Raw genomic sequence first — 6,520 nt, forward strand, 5'->3', positions numbered from 1 at the left:
AATGAGTTGACTACAGATGTGTGGTTTTGTTTCTGGGCTCCCTGTTCTGTTCCATTGGTCCATAAATTTTTATACTTCTGTTTCGACGACAGTACCATGCTGATTTTATTATTGTCGTTTTGCAATATATTTTGAAATGAGGAGGTATGACACTTTCAGCTACTTTTCTTCTTGCTAAAGTTTCCTTTGGCTATTTGGGGTCTTTTTGTGTTTCTATACATATTTTAGGATTGTTTTTTATTTGTATAATTATATGGTAAGTTTAATTCTCTTAATATCGGAAGAGTCATTTTTCTCATAGAAATTCCTTTTTATTACAACACTTATACAGTTTTTTCTTCTTTCATTTTACTTAAATAATAATCCTTCTAATGTTCAGGTGTTTGCTATTTAAAGTGATGCCAATAATTCTACTTTCTTTCCCACATGACAGTTTTTCAGATATTAGAACACGATTATTAAATATCCCTTTAGACTTTTATTTTGCATGTCCATTCTATTTAATTCCTTCTATAAGACTACAGGTACTAGTTTATTTTATCCCCTGAATTTATTTATGCATTTATATCATTCCAAAGAAGATTCAAGATGACAAACAAGAGGATGAAGTCAACACACCCATTTGAATGGTTAACACAGCTGCTGAATTTGAATATCAAATAAAGCTCCAAGTTTTCTGGCAGCCAAGACTAAAAAGAAAATGGGACGACGTTGTAGGGCTCCCAGTATCAGGAAGAGAAAGCAACACACACACAAAATAAAATTGTTTTTAGATTCTTTCCTATCTTTATCATTTTCTCTAAATGCATCTAGTTTATCTCTGGGCTGCCATCAACAGAAATGAATATAACCTTTCAGATACAGTTTTCTGAGAATGAGCTTAGAAATGAATAAGTTAGTCTTAAACCAAAAAAAAATCTATTTTCTAAATATTTCTGTGGACCAGAAATGCACAATGCTTTACGTACGGCTATCTGTCCTTCTCACAACGGCCTTACAAAAATGCTGTAAACGCTTGCATTTCACAAGTTAAGAAATTAAAATAACTTACCCAAAGTCACACAATTATCACAAATCCAGGTCTATCTGGATTCAAATCCTGTATCCCTTCCATTAGTCAACAAGGAATTCTTAACCGAAAGGATCCCCTGATTTCTAAAGGTGCCTCACTGAAAACTACAGGCATGTTGAGTCAGAGGGAGAATATGGCTGAATGTTTTGGATTTGACATTTTCTTAAAAACCAACACTGGTAACTGTTTTCATCTTCTTCCGGCAATCTTAAGGAATCCCAGAAACACATGTGAACTGGGGGTGGTTTTGTTTTGTACACTGCAGCCATTACTCATTTGGGGGGGATGGACTCAATACAAACTGGATTTGGATCCACCGGGCTTTGTCAAACACAGGTGCGTGTGCACTGATTCAAGTCTGGGTTTGCAGAGTGCATGTTCCATACAGAAATTTCCATCTCTAACAATGTATGGAAAATGTCCTCCAGTACACAATAGGGGAAGAGGGAGATTTTTGTCTCTAAAGACCAGAGGCCTCTCAACTCGAGCATTTTCTCTCCATTTCCAGGGCTGATATTTTAGACCAGTCTCTTATTTTCTCTCCCCTGTAATGCTACTACAGCCTTCCAACTATCTGCCTAAACTTACACCTCTAACCCTAATCTATTCTACCCTCCACAGCCTCATCAGAGTGTGATCCTCAAAAAAAATAGTTCTATTGGTTGTTTTCCTGTTTACAAACCATTGTCAATTTCCGTTGCTCAAAAGATTTAAAACTGTGTTAAAATCCTGAACCATGGAATACAAGACATTTAACTGTCTGGTATTAATTCGTCACTCCAGTCCCATTTCCCATCCGTTCTCCCTGGGCGCCAGTCATACTGACTTTCTCAACATTCCACACCCTGGTTTCACATAACACCCTCTCTCTGCATGGGCTGCATGCTCTCTCTGGAAAAGCCTTCCCTCTCGCCCCCACCTGGAAAACTTCCCCTTCTTCACAACCCTGCTTAAAAGTTGCCTCTCAATTAAGATTTGTCTGACTTATCCAATCAAAATGAGTTGCTCCTTCGTCTGGGCTCCCATAGTCCTGTTTCCTTTTTTAATATTTATTTTTTAGCTATAAGTGGACACAATATCTTTATTTTACTTTTATGTGGGGCTGAGGATCGAACCCAGTACCTCACGCATGGTAGGTGATCCCTCTACCTCTGGGCCACAACCCCAGCCCTCCCATAGTCCTATTTCTAAGACATCATTTATAATTTGTTTGGCATCCCTTTCCACCCCTACTTGACTCTTTTAGGGCAGTAATAATTTGTCATTCAAACATCTATTTTCAAAATCTGCCCGAAGAAAGTTCTCAAAAAAATGTTCATTGAATGAATGTCCCCATCATAGTTGCTAATTTATAACTCTAGTCGTTGACACCTACAAACTCCAAAACTGAGATTTAAATGGCCTCCTATGAATGAACTTAGTCCAGATCAACCAATAATGGATGACAGTCATCATTTATGGAAAAATACAACCCCTAAATGTATCTGAAGATCACCAAAAAATATACTCATGGTGACCCAGGTATGAGCTCAGAATCACCTGAATTATGACTTTTTGTAATAATACTTACTTGGTTTTTCTTATGATAAAATTAGCATATGAATTATGATGAAATTGAAATAAATAAGTAGAAAGAGGAAATGAAAATCACACATAACTCACCCATCCATAAAAATTACCATTAACATTTTGGCGTTATCTTCTTTTACAGACTCAAGAAATAATACCTTTTTTTCACTTAACCATATATATTATTTTCTATATAATTAAATTTTGTTCTGAACCATGACAGTGAATCATGCCATTGTGTGAATGCATATGCAAAATGCATTGATCTATTCTTGGACATCAAGCTTGCTTCCAATTTTTCAATATTATTAATAGTGCCAAAGAATGTCCTGATAGCTACTGACTCTCTGTGCCAAAAGGTCCTCTGAAAAGATTGTGCTAATTCCCCAGGACCTAACCAAGTATAAGAACATTTGTCTCTCTAAAACTCTCGATAACTGTGGGCATTTAGATTATGATTTTTAACTAGAAAATGGTAAAGCTGATCAACTATGTTGTTTTTTATATCTTAAAAATTAATGTATTTTCAGGATGAGGGTGGGAGTTAAGTTACCAGTAAAGAATGTGGTCAGAGATTAAATCTGGTGATACATCTGGGCCCATGAACCTGGGTACCTTCTAAGACCAGATACCTCCTTTTGATGAAGATGAATGCATCAAGTTCATGTTTAATGGTCCTGACTCTTAGAACCATCCCCCTTCCCTTGCCTCTGGGTCCCTGCTCACCTGGCTATATTTGGCCTTGCTATAGTTTGGATCTTATATGTCCCCCAAATATCCATGTGGCAAAGGTTTGCTCCCTAGCTTAGTGTTATTGGGAAGTGATAGGTGGGGACCACTGGGAGGTCTTCAGGTCATTGAACACTTGCCCTCCAAAGGGACTGTGGGCCGGGCATTATGGTGCACTCCTATTATTCCAGAGACATGGGAGGCCAAGTCATAAAGATTGCAGGTTCAAGGTCAGCCCAGACAACTTAGCAAGACCCTGTCTCAAAATAAAAATTAAAAAGATTGCAGATTTAGCTCAATGTGCTAGATTGTCCCTGGGTTCACTCCCCAATACAAAAAAAAAAAGAGGGGGCAGAGATTGTGGGACTCTAGTCTCTTCCTCTTTCTCTTTCACTTCCTGGACACAATGTAAGCAGTTTGATTCTGCCACATGCTACCACCACAATGCACTGCCTCACCACAGGCCTGAAGCAACAGGGTTAACAAATCATGGACTAAAATCTTCAAAACAGTAATCTAAAATAAACTTTTCTCTTTATAAGTTTATTATCTCAGGTACTTTGCTATAGTAACAGAAAGCTGACTAACAGGCCTGTAGGGAAGCAGGACCTTTGACTAACAAGAGCTTGATGCTCCCTGATAGTTCTCACCATTGATTGTCCCTCTGGTCCATACATCAGTCACTTATGATAATTATACTAACAAGAGTTCAACTCCAGGAAACTTACCACCTCTGGCAAAGAATTTCTAAGACCAAAATTAGAGGTAAAATCCTGGATGGTTTCCAAACTTGCTGCCCAATGCTATCCATCGGACCATGAGTTTATTTGTCTTATGGACTTTTAAAACCTAATCCTGGAAAATTTGATTGGGGAGGTCTGGGATAGGACCTAGGAATTTATATTTTTCAAGGTTTCAGAGTTGATTCTGATACAAGCTGAAGATTGAGAAGCAGACCTAAATTGTTTAACTAACTAGAGGGTCTTTATCTTTTTAGGGCTGGCCTCAGGGATCCGCTGGCTCTCTCTAAATAATGGCCTTTGCTTTTCCTCTCTCTGTCATCTTTAAACATCATCAGATAAAACAAGGGATTATAAGAACTCATGCATCAAGACCTTTTTATATTTGAATCACTTTTCACAGACTGTCTCATTCCATCCCACATTTCCATGAGTCCTAATGTTAATTTCCTCATCTGAAAAATGGGCTAATGTCAAGCACTTACATAAAAAAAAGAAATACCTATTATGACTAGTAATATTATTTTAGGCAGAGCTTTACTCTTTATTACAACTCTAAGCCTGTTATGAGATGCAACTCAGGGAGAATGAGGGGATAAAAGCTCTGGACCAGACTCAGATGTTGAGTTTGCAAAGCAGCTACATGCAGTGAAGCAACTTTGGGGAAAGACAGTCAATATGCTGAAAACTCTTACTGCCAAAGGAGAAAATCCCACCTCTCCAGGACCTTTTCCCTCCCTCTGCTTCCCCCCGTAAGTCTCCTGTGGATTATGAGGAAGCTGCTATCGACATAGCTCCTGCCTAGGAAGGCACAGGGATTAGAACAGAGCCCGAGGAGAGAAAGATGGGGAAGCAGTGAGATTTACAAATGAGGGGGGAAGAAATGTTGGTGAAATATCTGCTCCCAGTAGGCAGACAAGAACACCCTGCTGAGCTCTGTCAGTGACTAAGGACAGCTGTAAACATACTTACAAAACCCAGATAATTTTGAGTTTGTTTTTCTCTTTCAACAAAGAAATAAATTTGGACTTTTTTTTTTCTCTCTCTCTCTCTTTCTGGACATAGCATTAGCTGGCTTCCTCCACAATAAGCCCCCAAATAGAACAAATGCGTGAGAGGTGGGAGCATTGAGGACAGCCCCAAAACCAAAATTAGAACTGAGTCCTGGGAGGCAACAGAATCCTGGATTTTTCACAAAATCTGCTCTCCAAATCTGGCTCCCAAAGCACTGCTCTTTTGCTAAACTGGCAACAGCTGCCACCGAGAACCTCAACTGTATCTCACACTTGTCAGTCTGGGTTCTTGGCAAGGATTCAGCCTATTTTGAAACTGGTGTATTTGTTGCTCCCTCCACACCCCATTAGTCATCCCCCAACCCCCAAGCCTCTTTGATTTTCCCCTTCACCTCTCTCTCTTCCCCTGTTTGTCACAATTTTAGGAGGCCGCAAGCCAACCCCTGGGGAAAAGAATGCCAGGTAAATGCTGCCTTTATTTCACAACTGTCAGTGAGTGAAACCCACCATGCTGGGAAAGATGGGGCTGAGTAGCTGACGACGGGTGCGACCTCTAGGAACTCACCCTGGTTTGGCCCGGATGGTTGGGCTGAGCTCCAGGATGCTTGGGTCCCCTTTCTGTGCTCACTGATTGTCTTCATGTATTTTGCTGAAATGTGATGCTCATCTTTCAAGACAGGCCCTAAGTGTCAAATCATTTTTCTTTTTTCTTCTTTTGAATGAGATACTTGTCAACAGCCAGTGTCCTTTAAGTGAAAGTGACTCAGGTGGGATGAATGTTTCCCCCTCAGTTCTGCCCTTTACATGGATCTTCAACCCAGGCGGAATTTGGGTGTGGATGAACTTGCTTAGCTCAGCAAACCCAGGACACTCCACTGTCAGGAAGTTAACCAGTATCAAGATCTGAGTAAGGAGCAAAGTGCTGGGCGGGCACTTAATACTCATTGACTCAAATTGAATTAAATGGACCCAGGGCCAAGTATTGATACACAGCTGCCTCTGTCCCCGTGGCCAGTTCATCCGGTCAAGTGAGAGGCCATGCCGAGCACCAATATTTTACTTCCAGCAAAACTGGGCAAACATTTTTTAAGACATGTCAAATTAAATATATGTCAAGCACTGGGCTAGGGATACAAGGTATCTCCTTTCATTTAATTCTGTTTAAACTGTTTATTTTCATCCCTTATCCTAAATGAGGAAATTGAAGTTTCAGAGAAATTCAGGGAAACGTGAATCTAGAATTTAAATCTGTGTCTCTGGACTTCAGAATCCTGAGTCCTTCTTACAAGAAGCTCACTTAGATTTCTACCTGCACCCATGCTGGGCAGGTATCAGAATAAAAAAGCCTGGAATTACAGTTAAACCTAATGAAATAATCTGTAAACAAGCCAACATCA

Source organism: Spermophilus citellus, assembly GCF_964194105.1.
Source record: "Spermophilus citellus genome assembly, chromosome: 9".
Classification (NCBI taxonomy): Eukaryota; Metazoa; Chordata; class Mammalia; order Rodentia; family Sciuridae; genus Spermophilus; species Spermophilus citellus.